At 45.7% G+C, this 25,563-nt stretch overlaps 1 protein-coding gene and 1 pseudogene across 4 annotated transcripts in view; both read left to right on the top strand.

Annotated features, from left to right (window-relative positions):
- Positions 1-25,563, top strand: part of DPYD (dihydropyrimidine dehydrogenase) — a 1,322,423-nt gene that overhangs the window by 515,333 nt on the left and 781,527 nt on the right. The window lies entirely within an intron of this gene.
- Positions 16,409-16,576, top strand: LOC130277879 (U2 spliceosomal RNA; annotated as a pseudogene).

The raw sequence follows: 25,563 nt of genomic DNA, 5'->3' as shown, positions 1-25,563 counted from the left end.
TCAAGCGGAACGGAATTCAGCGTCGGAATTCTGTTAGCAGAATTTCCGCAGTGTGAACAGGACAGCGGAAATAACATTAAAGTCAATGGGCAGAGGAGATGAGCGTTAATATGGAGCAGAGAATTCCTCTTGAATTACTCTGTGTGAACGCACCCTTAAGGGGTTAAAATGTAATGTCCCAATATGTGTAAATATATTTTACAATGCACATTGTTAGATAAGGAAATGGTTATGTGAGTCGCCATTGATGTCCTGTCCCCCAGTCAGAGGTTTTGGCCCCTACAGATTCTGAAGGGCCCCATTTCTATAAATAACTTTGAGCCATCAATAGTTAAAAACGTTGTATTTTGTAACGATCCATATCTGCACCTTCATTGTCCAGGACTCGCATTGGGGTTGACCCCATCACCATGATGCAGTGATGTCACCCCGGCCGCTGAATTGTCCTTTTTAGGATGGAGAATCCTCCGAGCCCCTTGGTCCGGGCTGAGCCCCCGCATGTATTTGTCATAACTAATGCGCCGTCACACACACCATACGTTGTTACACCGCGCACTTAGCTCCTGTCCCCCGTGTACTTGTAAAACCGATAAATGTGGAGCTTTCTGCCAAGTTTGGATTCTCTTGGAGTAAAAATCTCGGCGCTGAGATAATATGAAGAAAGGATTGTCCTTCCAGACCAGATGACTCCGATACAGAACCATATGGACAATCTGGAGATACATCTGCCTCCAGCCGCCGACTCGACACAAACAGGTGTTTATGTGACACCGTAATACAAGCGAGCGTTGTGCGAAGAGGGAGGAGATCTCCGCGCTCAATAATCTCTCCTTATTTACAGACACAAATAGTTCTGGTCACATGGCCGCAGATCCCAACGAGGTTTACGGTTTTACCATCGATCTCCATGACGTAGAATGAGTCGTAGCATCTGCTTTATCCGCAGCCTTATGGGGTTTCTCCTACATGATACGGAGAGTCACGGACTAATTTGTTGCCTTTGCTTTAGGTATTAGAAGTAATTGTACAAGTAAAGATGTTTTCTGGTGTCAGAATTTTTTAGATACAACTATCACCCCCAACACATGAAACTTACTAATATTGTGTTCTCATACATTGGACTGGTTTCAACATGCTTTCGCTTGACTGACAAGAAGTTGTGTAGTCCTCTTTGTCAGTGTGGTGTTGTCTCAGCAGCTCCCTGGCTCCTCCCTCTCTCCTTGCAGGACATGGAGTAGTCATTTCATTGTCAGAATGTGGTTGTCTCAGTAGCTCTCCACTGGCTTCTCCCTCTATCCTGACAGGAAGTTGTGTAGGCTTCTCATTGTCAGTGTAGTGTTTTCTCCAGCTCCCTGGCTCCTCCCTCTCTCCTTGCAGGACATGGTGTAGTAATTTCATTGTCAGAATGGGGTTGTCTCAGTAGCTCTCCACTGGCTTCTCCCTCTATCCTGACAGGAAGTTGTGTAGGCTTCTCATTGTCAGTGTAGTGTTTTCTCCAGCTCCCTGGCTCCTCCCTCTCTCCTTGCAGGACATTGTGTAGTAATCTCATTGTCAGAATGGGGCTGTCTCAGTAGCTCTCCACTGGCTTCTCCCTCTATCCTGACAGGAAGTTTTGAAGTTCTGTCATTGTCAGTTAGGTGTTGTCTCAGCAGCTCTCTGGCTCCTCCCTCTCACCTTGCAGGACATTGGTCCTGATTTACTAAGAGTGTTGTGTAGGTTTCTTTGTGGGTGTTAATTCCCTATCATTTATTTTCCACGGTATTTACTAAGGTTTCCCTACATTTTCCACTTTCCCTATATTTAGCTTTTTTTTCACATGTTCTGATCCGTCGGGTTTTCCTCAGTTCAAATCCACCACATTTTCTGTGGAACCCTTAGTAAGTATGTTGTTCTTTTGTGAAAATGTCGGGAACACGCCCCTTTTCAGAGACCACGCCCCCTTTTCGTTTTTTCATAGCAAAATGGAGAGTTAGTCAGGGTTTTCTCAATTCTGCTGCACAGTCTGGCACAGACAGAATTTCTGGCGCAATGCGACAGAATCTGGCGCACAACCCGACAAAACATGTCGGGTTTGCAATAGTAAATGAGGGCCAATGTGTAGTCCTTTGATTGTCAAATGAATGTGTTCTAATGTGCAGCTTCCCGGCTTCTTCCTCTTTCCTGACAGGAAGTTGCGTAGTCCTCTTATTGTCAGTGTTGTGTTGTCTCCAGCTCCATGGCTCCCCCCTCTCTCCTTGCAAGATGTTGTGTAGTCCTTTCATTGTCAGAATAGTGTTGTCTCAGCAGCTCCTCTCCAATCTGCTGTTTTAGGAGGTGTGGTTTGATCTAGCGACACCCCCTGAGTGATATCACAGCTTATGACCAACCCCTAGGGCTATATATTGCTCCTTATTGCATATATACATATATCATAGCTCAGGTGTCATTTTACCAGAGCTCATTAAGATGAAGCATGAAATGTGATTGGTCGCTATGGGCAGCACCAGTTTCTGTAGATTGGTAAGTTTTTGGATCACATTTTAATAGTAATCGAAGTTTTACCTAAGGGTTCATATACTTTTTTCTCCCTGCACCATGAAAGTTTGCTTAAAGGGGTACTCCACTGGCCAGCCTTCCGGCTGCATTCAGAACATTTAGTTCTGAATGCTGTGCGCATGCTGCAGGGTTGGCCACCCCCCCCTCATGATGTTAGGCCACGCCCCCTAATACAAGTCTGTGGTAGGGGGCATAACGACCACCACTCCCCTTCCATAGACTTGCATTGAGGGGGTGTGGCCTTACGTTACGAGGGGGCATGGCCGACACCAGCACACAGCATTCGGAAAATTGGTTCCAAACGCAGGCGGAAGGTTGGCCAGTGGAGTACCCCTTTAAGTTTCTCCGGTTAGTTTCTGCTGCGGAAATTCCGCTTTCTGGATTCTGCAAAAACATTGAACATGTCTTTAAATTTAGCAGAATTCCGGTTAAATCCCAATGAAGTCAATGGTTCTGTGCTTTAAGTGCACAGAAATTCTGCCCCAATTCCGCCCAGATTCTGCAAAACTGCAAAAATTCTGCAACAAACTTTGCAGAATTGAATTTGAGTGGAATAACAGAATTTCCGCCATGTGAACATATATTGACCCTGTACAGCCAATCATGGTGTGAACAGCCCTTCATGGTTATGGGATCCCATTGTACGGTATAACCTAAGCTCAGTCAATTATATCAATACACAAATCCAGCTCTGCTATATCAGTAAGTGGATCGGTAAATAAGGGTCATATTAGGATGTAGAATTATATCACACGGTCCGTGGGTTTGGTGAATTATAACTTTGTATTTCCTTAGTTTTTTTTATGCGGCAGTAACAACCGGTGATCGGCGAGATCAGGCTCCGCCGCGCCGCACTCCATGATTCCCAGGAGTTTGGTTTCTTCTAGTAAATGTGTCGCGCTCCTCTGCACTACGGAGGGTAAAACTCTGAGCGATAAGAAAGTGACAGGTCTAATAGATTTCATAGAAGAAAAGATATCATCCCGGAATATCCGAGCCGCACAATGTAACCAGTCTGACCGGTCCAGAGCCCCGAGGAATCACCGACCCCAGAGACGAGTCAGATCTGATGGGAAGAGCCCGGAAATAGGCAGAAACCTCATTATTAGTGTTGGGCGTGAATATTCGAAATGCTAATTTTTTCTGCGAATATCGGCAATTTGTGATTTCACGAATTTTCTGAATATAGCGATATATATGCGTAATGACGAATATTTTTTTTCTTCACAGTAAACATCACAACAATGATGTGTACTGTGTAAAAAAAAGTGATAGTGTTAGATAGGTTCTAGGGTACGGTGCAATGTTAGTTATTTAAAAGATATAGTCGCACATCCGCACTATATGAATTTCACATGGAAGGATTTTCACATGGAAAAAAGTTAACGAACATGGCGAATATGCGAATGTCGTTAACATAGGACGAATATTCATCCATATATTCACAAAATATTGCAAATTCGAATGTGGCCCCTGCCGCTCATCACTACTCATTATTAGAGTTGTGCACCGGACTCGCAAACACTTTTCAGAAATTGCGAGTTCAGTTCAGATCAGTTCAACTCGAACTGGCAATGAACCGAAATCGCCCAGTTTTTAGGCTTATTCACACCAAAATCAAGCAGCATAAAGCATCCTTGCACACGGAAGCAGGGGAAGATGCAGTGGCTGTTTCCAAGCGTGCCATAAATTATCCCTTTTTTTGTGAATGATGGGTTGTGTATGTGTAGCCCTGGCTGGAAGTAGGGTGACGGTGGATTAGTATTATATGTAGTATCCAGCGTACAGCAGCTGGTGGCTGATACATGAGGCTAGCATGCAGCATGAGATGGCGAAACTTATGTCAATAGCGTACAGTAGGAGATGATCGACTAGTAGTAGCAGGAAGGTGGTGGTTTTTATACGAAATTAAAAAATGTTTTAATGTTTTTATATTTTGAAATTAAAATTCAATTATATGGTTCCTGGACTGGTGATGCTGACACATATATATATATATATATATATATATATATATATGTTGTTTATACGTAGACCTGGCTGATACTGCCAGCAGAACATGTCATAGTGGCTTACTGGAGGAAGTAGTAGTCTGCGTAATTTGGCCAGCCTGGTGACCCAGTCCTGGCTGGCTGGAGGGAGGTTGAAATAGCAACCTTCAGCATGTCACAGAGGTTTACTGGAGGAATGTAGCAGCCTGCATACAGCAGCAGGTTAGGAAACCATTAAAATTAATATACATTTGGCCAGCACAGTGACCCAGGCCTGGTTGGCTGAAGGGAGGTTGCAATAGCAACCTGCTGCATGTCATACAGTGGTTTACTCAATGGAATTGTAGTATTCTGTAGGTGTCAATTGTGGCAGGCACTGTTCTGCACACGGACAAGTTCATGGAGTGGTCCACGCTCTCTGCCATTATTGTGCAAAGCAGCGATGGCTTTCTTTACAAAATAATGGCAACTAAGAACTCGCTACCTTGGCTGGTCACACCCCGTTAGCTGCCTGAAGGCCGTGGAGTCCACAAGATGGTATGGGAGGGCCTGCGCCACCAACAACTTAGCCAGGTACAAATTGAGGCGCACTACAACAGGGTGACTGGTGTTACGCCGAGCGCTCCGGGTCCCCGCTCCTCCCCGGAGCGCTCGCTTCACTCCCCCCGCTGCAGCGCTCCGGTCACGTCCTCTGACCCGGGGCGCTGCGATTCCGCTGCCAGCCGGGATGCGATTCGCGATGCGGGTAGCGCCCGCTCGCGATGCGCACCCCGGCTCCCCTACCTGACTCGCTCTCCGTCTGTTCTGTCCCGGCGCGCGCGGCCCCGCTCCCTAGGGCGCGCGCGCGCCGGGTCTCTGCGATTTAAAGGGCCACTGCGCCGCTGATTGGCGCAGTGGTTCCAATTAGTGTGTTCACCTGTGCACTTCCCTATATCACCTCACTTCCCCTGCACTCCCTTGCCGGATCTTGTTGCCATTGTGCCAGTGAAAGCGTTCCTTGTGTGTTCCTAGCCTGTGTTCCAGACCTTCTGCCGTTGCCCCTGACTACGATCCTTGCTGCCTGCCCCGACCTTCTGCTACGTCCGACCTTGCTTCTGCCTACTCCCTTGTACCGCGCCTATCTTCAGCAGCCAGAGAGGTGAGCCGTTGCTAGTGGATACGACCTGGTCACTACCGCCGCAGCAAGACCATCCCGCTTTGCGGCGGGCTCTGGTGAAAACCAGTAGTGGCTTAGAACCGGTCCACTAGCACGGTCCACGCCAATCCCTCTCTGGCACAGAGGATCCACTACCTGCCAGCCGGCATCGTGACAGTAGATCCGGCCATGGATCCCGCTGAAGTTCCTCTGCCAGTTGTCGCTGACCTCACCACGGTGGTCGCCCAGCAGTCACAACAGATAGCGCAACAAGGCCAACAGCTGTCTCAACTGACCGTTATGCTACAACAGTTACTACCACAGCTTCAGCAGTCATCTCCTCCGCCAGCTCCTGCACCTCCTCCGCAGCGAGTGGCCGCTCCTGGGCTACGCCTATCCTTGCCGGATAAATTTGATGGGGACTCTAAGTTTTGCCGTGGCTTTCTTTCCCAATGTTCCCTGCATCTGGAGATGATGTCGGACCTGTTTCCCACTGAAAGGTCTAAGGTGGCTTTCGTAGTCAGCCTTCTGTCCGGAAAAGCCCTGTCATGGGCCACACCGCTCTGGGACCGCAATGACCCCGTCACTGCCTCTGTACACTCCTTCTTCTCGGAAATCCGAAGTGTCTTTGAGGAACCTGCCCGAGCCTCTTCTGCTGAGACTGCCCTGTTGAACCTGGTCCAGGGTAATTCTTCCGTTGGCGAGTATGCCGTACAATTCCGTACTCTTGCTTCAGAATTGTCCTGGAATAATGAGGCCCTCTGCGCGACCTTCAAAAAAGGCCTATCCAGCAACATTAAAGATGTTCTGGCCGCACGAGAAATTCCTGCTAATCTACATGAACTTATTCACCTAGCCACTCGCATTGACATGCGTTTTTCCGAAAGGCGTCAGGAACTCCGCCAAGATATGGACTCTGTTCGCACGAGGCGTTTCTTCTCCTCGGCTCCTCTCTCCTCTGGTCCCCTGCAATCTGTTCCTGTGCCTCCCGCCGTGGAGGCTATGCAGGTCGACCGGTCTCGCCTGACACCTCAAGAGAGGACACGACGCCGTATGGAGAACCTCTGCCTGTACTGTGCTAGTACCGAACACTTCCTGAGGGATTGTCCTATCCGTCCTCCCCGCCTGGAAAGACGTACGCTGACTCCGCACAAAGGTGAGACAGTCCTTGATGTCTACTCTGCTTCTCCACGTCTTACTGTGCCTGTGCGGATGTCTGCCTCTGCCTTCTCCTTCTCTACAGTGGCCTTCTTGGACTCTGGATCTGCAGGAAATTTTATTTTGGCCTCTCTCGTCAACAGGTTCAACATCCCCGTGACCAGTCTCGCCAGACCCCTCTACATCAATTGTGTAAATAATGAAAGATTGGACTGTACCATACGTTTCCGCACGGAGCCCCTTCTTATGAGCATCGGATCTCATCATGAGAGGATTGAACTTTTGGTCCTCCCCAATTGCACCTCGGAAATTCTCCTTGGACTTCCCTGGCTTCAACTTCATTCCCCAACCCTGGATTGGTCCACTGGGGAGATCAAGAGTTGGGGGTCCTCTTGTTCCAAGAACTGTCTAAAACCGGTTCCCAGTAACCCTTGCCGTAACTCTGTGGTTCCTCCAGTAACCGGTCTCCCTAAGGCCTATATGGACTTCGCGGATGTTTTCTGCAAAAAACAAGCTGAGACTCTACCTCCTCACAGGCCTTATGATTGCCCTATCGACCTCCTCCCGGGCACTACTCCACCCCGGGGCAGAATTTATCCTCTCTCTGCCCCAGAGACTCTTGCCATGTCCGAATACGTTCAGGAGAATCTTAAAAAGGGCTTTATCCGTAAATCCTCCTCTCCTGCCGGAGCCGGATTTTTCTTTGTGTCCAAAAAAGATGGCTCCCTACGTCCTTGCATTGACTACCGCGGTCTTAATAAAATCACGGTTAAGAACCGCTACCCCTTACCCCTCATCTCTGAACTCTTTGATCGCCTCCAAGGTGCCCACATCTTTACTAAATTGGACTTAAGAGGCGCCTATAACCTCATCCGCATCAGAGAGGGGGACGAGTGGAAAACGGCATTTAACACCAGAGATGGACACTTTGAGTATCTGGTCATGCCCTTTGGCCTGTGCAACGCCCCTGCCGTCTTCCAAGACTTTGTCAATGAAATTTTTCGTGATCTGTTATACTCTTGTGTTGTTGTATATCTGGACGATATCCTAATTTTTTCTGCCAATCTAGAAGAACACCGCCAGCATGTCCGTATGGTTCTTCAGAGACTTCGTGACAACCAACTCTATGCCAAAATTGAGAAATGTCTGTTTGAATGCCAATCTCTTCCTTTTCTAGGATATTTGGTCTCTGGCCAGGGACTACAGATGGATCCAGACAAACTTTCTGCCGTCTTAGATTGGCCACGCCCCTCCGGACTCCGTGCTATCCAACGCTTTTTGGGGTTCGCCAATTATTACAGGCAATTTATTCCACATTTTTCTACCATTGTGGCTCCTATCGTGGCTTTAACCAAAAAAAATGCTGATCCCAAGTCCTGGCCTCCTCAAGCAGAAGACGCCTTTAAACGACTCAAGTCTGCCTTTTCTTCGGCTCCCGTCCTCTCCAGACCTGACCCTTCCAAACCCTTCCTATTGGAGGTTGATGCCTCCTCAGTGGGAGCTGGAGCTGTTCTTCTACAAAAAAATTCTTCCGGGCATGCTGTCACTTGTGGTTTTTTCTCTAGGACCTTCTCTCCAGCGGAGAGGAACTACTCCATCGGGGATCGAGAGCTTCTAGCCATTAAATTAGCACTTGAGGAATGGAGGCATCTGTTGGAGGGATCAAGTTCTCCTGTTATTATCTACACCGACCACAAGAACCTCTCCTACCTCCAGTCTGCCCAACGGCTGAATCCTCGCCAGGCCCGGTGGTCTCTGTTCTTTGCCCGATTTAATTTTGAGATTCACTTTCGTCCTGCCGATAAGAACATTAGGGCCGATGCTCTCTCTCGTTCCTCGGATGCCTCAGAAGTTGAACTCTCTCCGCAACACATCATTCCACCTGACTGCCTGATCTCCACTTCTCCTGCCTCCATCAGGCAGACTCCTCCAGGAAAGACCTTTGTTTCTCCTCGCCAACGCCTCGGAATCCTCAAATGGGGTCACTCCTCCCATCTCGCAGGTCATGCGGGTATCAAGAAATCTGTGCAACTCATCTCCCGCTTCTATTGGTGGCCGACTCTGGAGACGGATGTTGTGGACTTTGTGCGAGCCTGCACTATCTGTGCCCGGGATAAGACTCCTCGCCAGAAGCCCGCTGGTTTTCTTCATCCTCTGCCTGTCCCCGAACAGCCTTGGTCTCTGATTGGTATGGATTTTATTACTGATTTACCCCCTTCCCGTGGCAACACTGTTATTTGGGTGGTCGTTGATCGATTCTCCAAAATGGCACATTTCATCCCTCTTCCTGGTCTTCCTTCTGCGCCTCAGTTGGCTAAACAATTTTTTGTACACATTTTTCGTCTTCACGGGTTGCCTACGCAGATTGTCTCGGATAGAGGCGTCCAATTCGTGTCTAAATTCTGGAGGGCTCTCTGTAAACAACTCAAGATTAAATTAAATTTTTCTTCTGCATATCATCCCCAGTCCAATGGACAAGTAGAAAGAATTAACCAGATCTTGGGTGATTATTTGCGACATTTTGTTTCCTCCCGCCAGGATGACTGGGCAGATCTCCTCCCATGGGCCGAATTCTCGTATAACTTCAGGGTCTCTGAGTCTTCCTCCAAATCCCCATTTTTCGTGGTGTACGGCCGTCACCCTCTTCCCCCCCTCCCTACTCCCTTGCCCTCTGGTCTGCCCGCTGTGGATGAAATTTCTCGTGACCTTTCCATCATATGGAGAGAGACCCAAAATTCTCTCTTACAGGCTTCATCACGCATGAAGAAGTTCGCGGATAAGAAAAGAAGAGCCCCTCCCGTTTTTTCCCCTGGAGACAAGGTATGGCTCTCCGCTAAATATGTCCGCTTCCGTGTCCCTAGCTACAAGTTGGGACCACGCTATCTTGGTCCTTTCAAAATTTTGTGTCAAATTAATCCTGTCTCTTATAAACTTCTTCTTCCTCTATCTCTTCGTATCCCTAATGCCTTTCACGTCTCTCTTCTCAAACCACTCATCCTCAACCGTTTTTCTCCCAAATCTGTTCCTCCCACTCCTGTTTCCGGCTCCTCGGACATCTTCTCGGTCAAAGAAATCTTAGCTGCCAAAAAGGTCAGAGGGAAAAATTTTTTTTTAGTGGACTGGGAGGGTTGTGGTCCTGAAGAGAGATCCTGGGAACCTGAGGACAACATCCTAGACAAAAGTCTGCTCCTCAGGTTCTCAGGCTCTAAGAAGAGGGGGAGACCCAAGGGGGGGGGTACTGTTACGCCGAGCGCTCCGGGTCCCCGCTCCTCCCCGGAGCGCTCGCTTCACTCCCCCCGCTGCAGCGCTCCGGTCACGTCCTCTGACCCGGGGCGCTGCGATTCCGCTGCCAGCCGGGATGCGATTCGCGATGCGGGTAGCGCCCGCTCGCGATGCGCACCCCGGCTCCCCTACCTGACTCGCTCTCCGTCTGTTCTGTCCCGGCGCGCGCGGCCCCGCTCCCTAGGGCGCGCGCGCGCCGGGTCTCTGCGATTTAAAGGGCCACTGCGCCGCTGATTGGCGCAGTGGTTCCAATTAGTGTGTTCACCTGTGCACTTCCCTATATCACCTCACTTCCCCTGCACTCCCTTGCCGGATCTTGTTGCCATTGTGCCAGTGAAAGCGTTCCTTGTGTGTTCCTAGCCTGTGTTCCAGACCTTCTGCCGTTGCCCCTGACTACGATCCTTGCTGCCTGCCCCGACCTTCTGCTACGTCCGACCTTGCTTCTGCCTACTCCCTTGTACCGCGCCTATCTTCAGCAGCCAGAGAGGTGAGCCGTTGCTAGTGGATACGACCTGGTCACTACCGCCGCAGCAAGACCATCCCGCTTTGCGGCGGGCTCTGGTGAAAACCAGTAGTGGCTTAGAACCGGTCCACTAGCACGGTCCACGCCAATCCCTCTCTGGCACAGAGGATCCACTACCTGCCAGCCGGCATCGTGACAACTGGGAGAATACTGGAGGACATGGATTCCCCAATGGATAACTGATGGGATTGGGGAGGAGGAGACAACACTGAGGCAAATCCCTAAAATGTGTTGTCTGTGGGAGAGCCATGGCTGGTAGACAGTTGGGAGTCATCTGGAGGATCATTAGTAGCAGCAGCATTTACCTCACATTGTGGGGCATCTTGACTGTCCCACGCGGCCTTGTGGTGACGCTCCATATGCCTACGTAGAGACATGGGCCCAGATTTATCAAACTGTGAGATAGAAAAAATGTGTGAATTTCCTACAGCGACCAATTACAACTCAGCTAAGGAGCTCTGGTAAAGTGAAATCTGAGCTGTGATTGGATGCTGAAAATCACTCCACTGGTTCTTTGGCTGGTCGGGCATGATGGGAGATGAAGGCGCCCTGGTTGGGAACCACTGATTTAGAGCATTGGGTCTTGATTTCTATGAGATCTCTTGTTGACCCCGTCCATCTGACTATTCTATCCATGCTATTCTATCTATTCTATCCATGCTATTCTATCCATGCTATTCTATCTATTCTATCCATGCTTTTCTATCTATTCTATCCATGCTATTCTATCTATTCTATCCATGCTTTTCTATCTATTCTATCCATGCTATTCTATCTATTCTATCCATGCTATTCTATCTATTCTATCCATGCTATTCTATCCATGCTATTCTATCTATTCTATCCATGCTATTCTATCCATGCTATTCTATCCATGCTTTTCTATCTATTCTATCCATGCTATTCTATCTATTCTATCCATGCTATTCTATCTATTCTATCCATGCTATTCTATCTATTCTATCCATGCTATTCTATCCATGCTATTCTATCTATTCAATCCATGCTCTTCTATCCATGCTATTCTATCTATTCTATCCATGCTTTTCTATCTATTCTATCCATGCTATTCTATCCATGCTATTCTATCTATTCTATCCATGCTATAAAAATAGAAGAAGAGCAGCACAACAAAAAAGTTAAAGGGGTACTCCGGTGAAAACATTTTTTTTAAATCAACTGGTGCCAGAAAGTTAAACAGATTTGTAAATTAATTCTATTAAAAAATCTTAATCCTTCCTGTATTTATTAGCTGCTGAATACTACAGTGGAAATTCTTTTCCATTTGAAACACAGAGCTGTCTGCTGACATCATGACCACAGTGCTCTCTGCTGACATCTCTGTCCATTTTAGGAACTGTCCAGAGTAAAAGGAAATCCCCATAGCCAACATATGCTGTTCTGGACAGTTCCTAAAATGGACAGAGATGTCAGCAGAGAGCACTGTGCTCATGATGTCAGCAGAGAGCTCTGTGTTTCAAAAAGAAAATAATTTCCGCTGTAGTATTCAGCAGCTAATAAGTACTGGAAGGATTAAGATTTTTTTATAGAAGTTATTTACATATCTGTTTAACTTTCTGGCACCAGTTGATTTAAAAAAAAAAAAGTTTTTCACCAGAGTACCCCTTTAAGAAAATATTTGGTGCAGGCCCTGGTCACTGGACCAGTGTCCAGATAGAGAAAGAAGATGACCGCAGCACTCAAAAATTTGGGAAAAAAAAGCGGTGGCAGCATTTTTTCTGTACCCAAATACAGATGCAATGTTTCGGCTGCCTGTGCAGTCTTTCTCAAGCACGCTACTCTATCCGTCTGACTATTCTATCTATCTGACTATTCTATCCATTTGATTACTCTATTTGTCTGACTATTCTGTCCGTCTGACTATTCTATCCATCTGACTACTCTGTCCATCTGACTACTCTGTCCATCTGACTACTCTGTCCATCTGACTACTCTGTCCATCTGACTACTCTGTCCATCTGACTATTCTATCCGTCTGACTATTCTATCCGTCTGACTATTCTATCCGTCTGGCTATTCTATCCGTCTGGCTATTCTATCTATCTGGCTATTCTATCTGTCTGACTACTCTGTCTGTCTGACTACTCGTTCCATCTGACTACTCTATCCATCTGACTACTCTGTCCGTCTGACTACTCTGTCCGTCTGACTATTCTATCCATCTGACTACTCTGTCCGTCTGACTATTCTATCCGTCTGACTACTCTGTCCGTCTGACTATTCTATCCGTCTGACTACTCTGTCCGTCTGACTACTCTGTCCGTCTGACTATTCTATCCATCTGACTATTCTATCCATCTGACTATTCTATCCATCTGACTACTCTGTCCATCTGACTACTCTGTCCGTCTGACTACTCTATCCGTCTGACTACTCTATCCGTCTGACTACTCTATCCGTCTGACTATTCTATCCATCTGACTATTCTATCCATCTGACTATTCTATCCATCTGACTACTCTGTCCATCTGACTACTCTGTCCATCTGACTACTCTGTCCGTCTGACTACTCTTTCTTTGCATTCCCTTGGTGCTTAGAATTAGGAACGCGACCACGATTGAAGACACCATCAAAATCCAGGTTAAAAAGAAATAAAAAGTCTTCTGATAGGAGGTGATGTGAGGTTTTATTGCTGTGTGTAACATGAGAGCAGAGATGTTTGATATCAGAAATATCATGGAGGATGTAATTATGATTGTGCTTCAAGGAAGAAGAACATAAAAAGAAATGGAAATGTGAGACATCTGGAATCTAATTATGCAGGAACATATGTTTATCCACTTGGGAAATAACAAGTTAATTGGAAATTAGTAAGGAAACCCTGAGAAAACAATCTCCGCTAAGTGCCTGGAAGTCCAGGTTAGACGTTATTTTTAAGCAGGTACAAGCTCCCGGAATATGAATTTTAATATAATAGATTTACATCTGTCTTTTTATAGAAATACACAGGTGAGGGAAGCAATTCATGAGCGCACCACAAAAAACAGAGTTCATCTGTGGAGCCAAACAACGGGGCGCAGGCAGGTGCGGGATCCCCAGGTATTGGGCTGTGAGGACTATAAAACCATGAGACTGATAGCGGAGAAACCATGAGACTGATAGCGGAGAAACCATGAGACTGATACCGGAGAAACCGTGAGACGGATACCAGAAAAACCATGAGACCGATACCGAAGAAACCATGAGACCGATACCGGAGAAACCATAAGACTGATACCAGAAAAACCATGAGACTGATACCGGAGAAACCATGAGACTGATACTGGAGAAACCATGAGACTGATACCGGAGAAACCATAAGACTGATACCAGAAAAACCATGAGACTGATACCAGAGAAACCATGATACTGATACCGGAGAAACCATGAGACTGATACCGGAGAAACCATGAGACTGATACTGGAGAAACCATGAGACTGATAGCGGAGAAACCATGAGACTGATACCGGAGAAACCATGAGACCGATACCGGAGAAACCATGAGACTGATAGCGGAGAAACCATGAGACTGATACCGGAGAAACAATGAGACTGATACCGGAGAAACCATGAGACTGATACCGGAGAAACCATGAGACTGATACCGGAGAAACCATAAGACTGATACCAGAAAAACCATGAGACCGATACCGAAGAAACCATGAGACTGATACCGGAGAAACAATGAGACTGGTACCGGAGAAACCATAAGACTGATACCGGAGAAACCATGAGACCGATACCGGAAAAACCATGAGACCGATACCAGAGAAACCATGAGACTGATACCGGAGAAACAATGAGACTGATACCGGAGAAACCATGAGACCGATATCGGAGAAACCATGAGACCGATACCGGAGAAACCATGAGACCGATACCGGAGAAACCATGAGACCGATACCGAAGAAACCATGAGACCGATACCGGAGAAACCATGAGACCGATACCGGAGAAACCATGAGACCGATACCGAAGAAACCATGAGATTGGAGATGAGGGAACGTCTCCAAACTTCAGACAGATGACCCACCTCAAAAAACAGCTCGCTCCAAAGCTGTTCTTCACTGGTAGCCCAAAAACGTGTATAACACTAAGAGCCCTGTATAACACTGTTAAAGAGCCTTCAAAACTAGTGTTGAGCGCGAATTTCGAAATGTGAATTTTAACCGTGAATATCGGCACTTCGCGATTTCGCGAATATTTAGAATATAGTGATATATATTCGTAATGACGAATATTTTTTTAATGCAAATTTTTATGGAAATATTTATGCGAATATTGGCACTTCCAGACTGGACACTGATCCCTCCCTTCTTTTAGGTGAAAGATATAATCGCGCATGCGCACTATGCAAATTTAATTACAAATTGTTGCCATGAAAAAAAAGGAGCATAGCGAATATGCAAATTTCATGAATATAGGATGAATATTTGTCCATATATTTGCAAAATATTACAAAGTTGAATGTGGCCTATGCCGCTCATCCCTATTCAAAACCCTGTTTACCACTAAGAGACCTTTTATGACACTGTATAAGAGCCCTAAAAACCCTGTTTACAGGGGCATAGTTATAGAGGTAGCAGTCGCACCGGAGCTCTGGTGCCTAAGGGTGCCCCAAAGCTAATCTCCTCCATAAGAGACCAGTTATATAATTGGATATGGGGCCATGTTGCAGATTTTGCATCGGGGCCCAGAAGCACCAAGCTACGTCTCAGCCTGTATAACACTGTGTAAGGGTATGTTCACACTATGGATTATGAACGGACTCTCCGCTCGCGAGCGGAGATTCCATTCTGGTGGCCGCAACCGCAATACTTCGGCGGTAGGACCTGTGCTGTCACCATTGACGGCTATGCAGTGTTCGCGGACTTCTGTGCAAAGCATGAACATGTTCTTTCTTTGTGCAGAACAATTTTAGTGGCGGAATTGTCCACCGCTGAAAAAACGCAGTATGAACGGGTCTTGCGAAAACCCATTCACATTGATGTTTATGTTCACAGCACGTAATTCCGTTCGCGCAATTCCGCTCACGGGATTCTGCGGGAATTACGTAGTGAAAACATACCTTAAGAGCCCTAAAAACGTTGTATAACTGTCACGATTCGGCTGGCTGGAGGTGGATCCTCTGTGCCAGAGAGGGATTGGCGTGGACCGTGTCGGTGGACCGGTTCTAAGTTGCTACTGGTTTTCACCAGAGCCCGCCGCAAAGCGGGATGGTCTTTCAGCGGAGGTAGCAACCAGGTGGTATCCACCGGCAACGGCTCAACCTCTCTGACTGCTGAGATAAGCGCGGTACAAGGGAGTAGACAAGAGCAAGGTCGGACGTAGCAGAAGGTCAGGGCAGGCAGCAAGGATCGTAGTCAGGGGCATTGCGAATCGCATCCCGGCTGGGGACATTATCGCAGCGCACCCGGTCAGCAGGTCTGACTGGGGCGCTGCGAACAGGAGAACGATGTGAGCACTCCGGGGAGGAGCGGGGACCCGGAGCGCTCGGCGTAACAATAACACTAAGAGCCCTGTATAACACTGTCACCTAAGAGGGTATATATAGATAATTCAAAGCGTTCTCTGTTGCTTTACTACAATTATTATATATGTGGCTCCTCCTCCCATCTGTGTTTCTCACTGCTCACTGTCCCTCACAGAGATCTTCTTCTTACACCTGCTATCTCTATAATGGCTGCAGAAGCTATGGGCATATGCTTTCACAGTTGAAATGACATTACTTGTATATTGTTTCCCGATTGGCTGGGAGAGCTGTTTGTGTGGTATGGGGTGTATCGCTTCTTGGCCTCTTGGCTAAGATCAAGTGTAGTATCGGTTCTTATCAGTTTTATGCTGGTGGCAGGCAACGCCAGTGTGGAGTTGGTGGAGATGGGTGCTGCATGGTAGGGAGCAGGTGTACCCGGCGTTCCAGGGCTGGTTCTGAGGAATCAGCCCGACGGCTGCCCCGATGTGACCTGCTTCCTCCGGGTCTCGCCATGAGGCTGAGAGGGTCTGGAGCCAAGGTACTTTTGTGCCTCGGGGAGTGGTGACCCCCGAGGTGCCGAAACTCACTGGGTGTGCTGGCTCACTGAGTGGAAGCACGGGCACCATAATCTCTTCACCTTGTGGCACTCACCTCTTGATTCCCGGCCTTCTGGCTAGGATCAGAGAAATGTTTATAGATCCGGACGGATGTCCGGGCAGTATATCTGCACACATTCACTTATTTATTTATTTATTTATTTATTTTTTAAATATACTTTATTCACGGATCCAGAGCATGTACAAAGCATATATGACAAAGGTGCATTGAAATCAGTCAGAATCTGGAACAACAATACAATGTCAGGATAATAGGTCAGAAAGTATCGTCTGGATCCATTTTGTAATACGGAGGATTACCCCCAAAATATAGGAAATAACAAGTAACAACTGTGAAACAAAACCTCAAATCTCCCAAGGAAAGCTGCACCATCCCCACCCCGAGTACAGTGTCGTGCCCATGTAGGGTATTGGCCACCTGAGGTCAGACTATATATTATGCATACAGAGAGTTCCAATAGTGGGATCCCATAGAAATATTTATTTATTTATGTCTCACTGTGTCACTTTTTGCGTGTTGTGTGTCCATTGGATTTATCAGGATGCGGTAGCCCTTCTTGGTGTCCCTCCTGGCGGTCTAGGGGAGGTGTGTGTAGTCATTAGGTTCCGTACCTCCCTGCAAACACCCCGGGTACTCCTGCTTTGGCAGGGTACCTACCGTTATCGGCTCTGCGGGCAGATACCTTGGCTAACACCAAGGGGGATGCCGGGAGCATTTGTGGTACCTTAGTAGCTTCGGCGAAAAGGGACATGGAACCTGGAACCTCGCAGGTACCTTTTGGTCCGGAGGAGAAGGGTATGGTTTGTTGGGGGGCCTCTCTCCTTTTGGAGAAGGGCTTGCAATAGACCGCATCCTCTGTGCATGTTTTTTTAGTGTAACACGTTTGCACTTTTTCTTACACTTTGGGTGATTCGAGAGCACATTCCTAGGCTCTTAGATTTAAAAATAAAAAATAAAAAATGGGGTGTGATGCCAGGCAGATGGAATTACCTTAGGGGCAGATGGCATTAACGCCCTAATGGGGCAGAGCTGCAACCGTGCACGCGGGAAAACGCCAAACCAAGTTAACCCTTTCAGGTACCGACACTGCAGTTCTCAATGACAAATAACAGTCCTTTCTTCACTTCCCCCTCTATTTCACAAGCGCCTCGGGTAAAACACTTTCCACTGACAGAGTCCCGTACACTTTCTGGCATGCAATTTTCTGACAATACTGGATACAGTTCAGACTGGAGGAGTACTTGTCGCACAAGGTGCACACCCGTATTCTGTTCGTAAGATGCCAAAAGTTGTGGTATGGGGTGTGATGCAGGGCAGATGGAATTACCCTAGGGGCAGATGGCATTAACCCCTTTGTATTTGTGATGCCAGGGCATGGTTTATCCTCAATACCACCTGAAGGTATACCGCTGGATCCTGGGCTAGGCACGGAGGCAATAATGACTCTGAGGCCAAGTTACGGACAAGGGTAGCTTTACTGAGTGACAGATGGAACAGTCTATACAGTGTAGCCGGGCCCATGGGGGCAACCAGTGACTTCAGAGACCTTAAGGGCTTGCTGGGACTTGCAGTGGTTTTGGACAATTTAGTGCAGACCACGCTGACTTAACAATAGATGACAGTGACTGACTTGTAGACTTGTGGCTGCAGACTTGACTTGAGGAATCCTATGACTCCAGACACACTACCATTGGTCACTTCTAAGTCACCTGGTCACTGATACCTCCTGGGTAAGAATCACATGACAAGTCACATGACAACTGGTGATCACATGTTAACCTTTCATAAAGATACAACATTCTTATATACATAACATAGGGGATAATATACAAGTACAATAGAACAGATCCAGGGGGGTCCTGGGGACACTGCAGGGAGGCTGCCTGACAGGACAGCAAGGGTACGGGGTTACAACTCCTGTACTGGGCCACCACATTTGATAAGCATTATGGGATTCCCTGAGGTCTTCTGATACTTTCCGCTATGTGGCTGAAGTTACTATTGCAAGTTTGGAAAAACCATCCTTCCCCGTAGTTCGAGTTTGCACCAAACCTTAAGATTTATCAAAGTTCTTACTGAACCCGGGTTCTGCAGTTTGTTGGCTCATTCTAATTGAGTAGGCGCCTATGTGAGGATATATTGTCCATTAAAGTGTAAGTTAAGGGAAAACATATTTTTTTACCCTAAATTCTCACTTATCTGAGCACTTGCTCTCGGCTCCTCCGGGCACATGGCTACAGGATAATTCGCCAAACCTGTAACTCAAGTATTGCAAATTAATTTGTCTAGAAAAAGGAGTTTCCCATTCAATTGCTCCAATTCCCCGGACAAGTCTGCTATGATTCTTCCAGGACATTTGACAATAAAAATAACCTTTTTTTAAACAAAACAAATTCCCAATACCTGAGACTCATCTCTTCTACTAGGCCTGGGTTATTTCTTGGTGTCTCTCTGCCTGGACGTCCCACTTGATAGTTGCGCAAATGCTGCCAATACTTTACAGTAAATACCTGTAGGCGTGGAAATCCAGGCACGGATCACTGGACACTTTTATTTCCCTTCCTTGTCATTCTCCTTTTCTACAGCTGAGATATTGAACTACATATTGAGTGGGGAGAGGGGGAGCTGCGGCTGCAGATTACTGAACACAAGAAAGTCAGACAGCAGAAATCCAACATGCTCCATCTTTCTCTCCTTTAGTCTGATCTGATGGATAAGAGTTGTCTGACAAAAATCATCAGGATTGAATGACTTTTCACTAATATATAAGGAGGGATTTAAAGGGTACCCTAGACATCTTATCTCCTATACAAAGGATAGGGGGTCCCTTTAAATACCCAAGACATCATGGTCATGCCCCCTCAATGCAAGTTTATGGGAGGGGGTGTGATGGCCATCAGTCCTCCTCCCATAGACTTGCATTGAAGGGGCGCAGCCGTGACGTCTTGAGCCTCCGGTGCTGCCCCCGACGCTCTAAACGAACGCCGGGTGCAGCAGGGAAATCTTGAATGTTCTGATTTGGTGCCAATGACATTTCCGTCCACTCTCTTCATCTGTACCGATGGGGGGAGACTGGTCATCCTCGTGCCTTAATCCCTATTTCCCGGGACAATCTGTTGATTGTTATAGTTGGCCTTAGCAATTTTTCTGTGATTTTGCAGATACATTTTTACAACAAAATACTTTTAAAAATACACTATGTGAACCTAGCCTTAAAGGGGCACTCTGCTGCTCAGTGTTTGGAAAAAAACTGTTCCGAACGCTGGAGCCGGCGCCGGAAGCTCGTGACATCATAACTCCGCCCCCTCATGACGTCACACTGCACCCCCTCAATGCAAGTCTTTGGGAGGGGGCGTGACAGCCGTACGACGTCACGAGCTCCCAGCGCCAGCTCCAGCGTTCGGAACAGTTTGTTCTAAACGCTGAGCAGTGGAGTACCCCTTTAAGGGGTATTTTATTTTATTTAGGAAAAGTAAAAATTGGCTTTTCGACTCCAGTGCTTCATTCTGAGAGTCTCTGGAGTCGGATAAATATGTTCAATACTTTATTATCCGGTGTTCAGGGGCTATGGGTTGGATTGGCGCCAATGGAAATCCTGTATTTGCTTCTTCAAAATAAAATCACAAGTACCGGTTCCATTGGGATCTCCGGGTGCGGGGAATCTGGAGCCGTTATCATTCAGCCTTAAAGCAATTACGCACTTTGTGCTCTGACTATAACTTCCATAGGTGAGCGCCAGACTTAGCGTAGACGCTTTAGATTGTCCTTTTGTTACTGCTCCGAGGCGCCGTCCTTTTTGCCTTTCAGAGCTTTAATTATTTTGGAGGTAGAAAGGTTATTGAAGTCCGATATCATCTGTACACAGGAGAAGCGTCTAAATGCTGAAGATTCACTCAGACTAAAACACAAGAACTTTACTCGTTTTCTCAGCTTCTGCATGTGAAAAAAGACTCTTAGCTACGTCTTTAAAGGGGCACTCCAGTGGAAAACCTTTTTCTTTGAATCAACTGGTGCCAGAAAGCTAAACAGATTTGTAAATGTCTTCTATTTAAAAATCTAAATCCTTCCAGTACTTTTCAACTGCTGTATGCTCAACAGGAAGTTGTGTAGTCTGACCACAGTGCTCTCTGCTGACACCTCTGTCCATGTCAGGAACTGTCCAGAGTAGAGGCAAATCCTTATAGCAAACCTCTCCTGCTATGGACAGTTCCTGACATGGACAGAGGTGTCAGCAGAGAGCACTGTAGTCAGACTTGAAAGAGCTACACAACCAACTTCCTGTGGAGCATAAAGCAGCTGGTATGTACTGGAAGGATTAAAGGGGTTATCCAGGAAAAAACTTTTTCTTATATATCAACTGGCTCCAGAAAGTTAAACAGATTTGTAAATTACTTCTATTAAAAAATCTTAATCCTTTCAGTACTTATGAGCTTCTGAAGTTAAGGTTGTTTTTTTCAGAGAGCACTTGGACAGAAAAGGACAATCTTAACTTCAGAAGCTCATAAATACTGAAAGGATTAAGATGTTTTAATAGAAGTAATTTACAAATCTGTTTAACTTTCTGGAGCCAGTTGATATATAAAAAAAAGTTTTTTCCTGGATAACCCCTTTAAGAATTTTAAATAGAAGTAATTTACAAATATGTTTCACTTTCTGGAACAAGTTTATTTAAAGAAAAATGTTTTCCGGTGGAGTGCCCCTTTAAAGTAGCAATCTGGCTTCCAGCAATTCTCCCATATTCTCTGGATACTTGATAAATACAAGATCTGGATCTGATCACTGGGATTCCCATCAATCTCCATAATTAAGGGACCAACGTTTCTCACCAGTTACGAGACCATGACAAGGAGGAATCTGAATAGAGAGGTGGCCAAGGATGTGACGCTCTTCTTAATATATTTCTTGGGGTCTTATATATTGTCCTAGTGGGCATCAATACGCTTCACATAAAGAAATAAGGTATAATTGATCTATTACACAAGGTTTATTGGTGTACAGGGATTATAACGGGACTTTCTCCATCAGTAGAGACGTATTTTTATGCCGTAGACTTGTACAATTCCCCGAGAGTATTACGGTCAGGACAGGATTATACGTTGTATTTTAATGTCCATAAAATGTATTCTAGGATTGGTTTATATTCTATACAAGTAGTTACTAAAAAATGTCTTCTAAAATCTGTGAAACTACAGGGTCCGATCACATCCTGGTTTGTATAACAATTTCTAAATACTTTTCCTCTTCTCTTCGTTCCTAAAAGACTAAACAATCGTAATCTGAATATGAAATCCAACACTGAGCACCAGCTGAGCACCAACTGAGCAGGAGCCAAATATGAGCGAATCCCTAACGCGACGTTAGTGTCCATGTAGTGCAGCTGATACCTTATGAGCAAGAACACAAAACTAGAGGCCAAAAATATCTAATCAACAGTAAATATATAACTGGAAATAGTCACCAAATGATCTGCCTCTTAAAGGAGGTCTGCGGAATATGGGACAAGTTTCTGATCTCTGGGCCCCTTCGTGATCTCCTGTACGGGGCCCGGCTCTGCCATGGCTCTCCCGTGCAGGAGGCGTGTTGGCCGCAGCGGACATGCCCCCTTCATGTATCTCTATGGGAGAGGTAGAAATGCAGCGTTCGTACATCCCCACTTCTCCCATAGAGCTATATGGGGGGGGCATGTCGTCGACCTCAGTGAGGTAGATGACACGTGCATTAGCCACACACAGCAGATAGATAAGTGTTATACACCGCAGATCGACCCTTAATATAATGTCTGTTTAACCCATTAAGGACCAGGCCAATTTTACTCTTGCATTTTCGTTTTTTCCTCCTCACCTTCTAAAAATCATAACTCTCTTATATTTTCATCCACAGACCCATATCAGGCTTGTTTTTTGCGTGACCAATTTTTCTTTGTAATGACATCACTCATTTTACCATAAAATGTATGGCGCAACCACTTCACGGTAACAATGACATGTTTTCTTTATTCTGTGGGTAAATACAATTAAAATGATACCTATGTTATATGCTTTTTATAATTGTGCTGCTTTAAAAAATACTCAAACTTTTTAAACAAAATTAGTATGTTCAAAATTGTCCTAATTTGAACATCTAAAACTTTCAAATGTTTCGGTAAATGGGGCGGTATAGGGCACATTTCTTGCGCCGTGATCTGTAGCTTTTATCGGTAATACTTTTGCTTATATTTAACTTTTTAATCACTTTTTATTTAAAAAATGTATAAATTTTGCCCCCCTTTTTTTTTTATTTTTTTTACTTTTACACCGCTCACCATACGGGATAATTAACTTTAAATTTTGATAGTTCAGACAAATATGCAGGCACAATAGCAAATATGTTCATCAAATTAGTTTTTACATCTTTTTGGGCTAAAATAGGAAAAAGGGGCATTTTAAATTGTTATTGGGGGAGGAGCTCTTTCACATTTTTTTAAAACTTTTTTTTAACTATTTTTTTACACTTAATGTCCCTATATGGGACTATTTATAGCAATCATTTCATTGCATATACTGATCAGTGCTAAGCATATGCATAGCACTTGTCAGTGTTATCGGTCTGCTCGATCTCATACCAGAGCAGAGGACCCCAGGATGATGGCCGGAGCAGGTAAAGGGACCTCCGGCCACCATTTCGGATGATCGGATCCCCACAGCAGCATCCATTTAAACGCCCACATTGCTGCTGATGCTGCGATCTGTATTGATCACGGCATTTGAGGGGTTAATGGCGGACATGATTGCTGATGTCTGCCATTACCGGCGGGTCCCTGGCTGCTGACAGCAGGTCCGGTGCTCGCCTCATGTACATGGCGTAAATGTGCGTCATGGTGTAAATCCCACCGTATCATGACATACATTTACATCAATTGTCGTTAAGGGGTTAAAGGGGTACTCTGGTGCTCCAGTGTTCTGAATATTTTTCACAGCCACATCAGGAAAAAAAAAAGGTACGTCCGACGTGTTTCAGCAGTTATGTCTTCATTTTAGATGCCTAGACTTAGGACTGAGGCATAACTGCGGAAACACGTCGGATGTACCTTTATTCCTCATGTGGTTGGGACCTGTTTTTACTTTGCATCATAAATGAACAAAACACAAGTTAGGATGCCGGATCCAGCTGGGGGAGGGGAAAACCGCGCACTCCCGTACCCCAGCCTGACCGACGCCCTAATCCATTGACTTTAATGAGCCGACTGGAGTCACCGCTTTACTCCGGTCGGCTCATTTTTGACCCGTATCCGGTTTTCTGACCAGACCTCAAAACGTAGTATACTACGTTTAGAGGTCCGGTCAGAAAACCGGATACGGGTCAAAAATTAGCCGACCGGAGTAAAATGGTAACTCCAGTCTATGACTGTGATCACAAACAAGTCTGTTCAGTATTGTAATGGGATTGGTCTGTACGTGTTTTACCCGATATGAATGTATCTCTGTATTTAGATATGACCGAGATGTTCAGAATCTACAAGTATTTACAGATACGGTCACTACATGATTTGCAGTTGCTTTTATCTTAATTGCAGGTTCTGGGCCTTTACCCCGTTGTATTCTTTCCATCCAGGGCTATGACATATGCTTTATGTGATTTCTGCTCCTGCTTAACCCAAGGCCTAGAAAATAAGTTAAATTAAAATTAAAAAATTTAATTTGCAGTTTAAATTAGCCCTATACAAAATATTCCTTTACCTCAGAGCCCTATACAGTGTCTTCATTCATCTCTGAGCCCCATATAATATCTTCCTTTCCTCTGGAGCCCTATACAATATATCCCTTTACCTCAGAGCCCTATACAATATATTCCTTTACCTCAGAGCCCTATACAATATATTCCTTTACCTCAGAGCCCTATACAATATATTCCTTTACCTCAGAGCCCTATACAGTGTCTTCATTCACCTCTGAGCCCCATATAATATCTTCCTTTCCTCTGGAGCCCTATACAATATATTCCTTTCCACTGGAGACCCATACAGTGTTTTCATTCACCTCTGAGCCCCATATAATATCTTCCTTTCCTCTGGAGCCCCATACAATATTTGCCTTTACCTCAGAGCCCTATACAATATATTCCTTTCCACTGGAGACCCATACAGTGTCTTCATTCACCTCAGAGCCCTATATAATATAATTCTTTACCTCAGAGCCCCATACAATATATTTCTTTACCTCAGAGCCTCATACAATATATTCCTTTACCTCAGAGCCCCATACAGTGTCTTCATTCACCTCTGAGCCACATATAATATCTTCCTTTCCTCTGGAGCCCCATACAATATATCCCTTTACATCAGAGCCCCAGGCAATATATTCCTTTACCTCAGAGCCCTATACAATATATTCCTTTACCTCAGTGCCCTATACAATATATTAATTTACCACAGAGCCCTATACAATATATTCCTTTACCTCAGGGCCCCATACAGTGTTTTCATTCACCTCTGAGCCCATATAATATCTTCCTTTCCTCTGGAGCCCTATATAATATATGCCTTTACCTCCGAGCCTTATACAATATATTTCTTTCCACTGGAGACCCATACAGTGTCTTTATTCATCTCTGAGCCCCATACAATCTATTTTTTTTTTTTACCTCGAAGCCCCATACAATATATTTCTTTACCTCAGAACCTCATACAATATAGCTCTTCACCTCAGAGCCCTATATAGTGTCTTTCTTTAGCTCAGAGCCCCATACAGTGTCTTTCTTCACCTCAGAGATCCATACAGTGTCTTCCTTCACCTCAGAGTTGTCACGATGCCGGCTGGCAGGAGGTGGATCCTCTATGCCAGAGAGGGATTGGCGTGGACCGTGCTAGT

The sequence above is a fragment of the Hyla sarda genome, chromosome 6 (assembly GCF_029499605.1).
Source record: "Hyla sarda isolate aHylSar1 chromosome 6, aHylSar1.hap1, whole genome shotgun sequence".
NCBI lineage: Eukaryota > Metazoa > Chordata > Amphibia > Anura > Hylidae > Hyla > Hyla sarda.
This window is presented reverse-complemented; position numbering and strand designations above follow the sequence as displayed.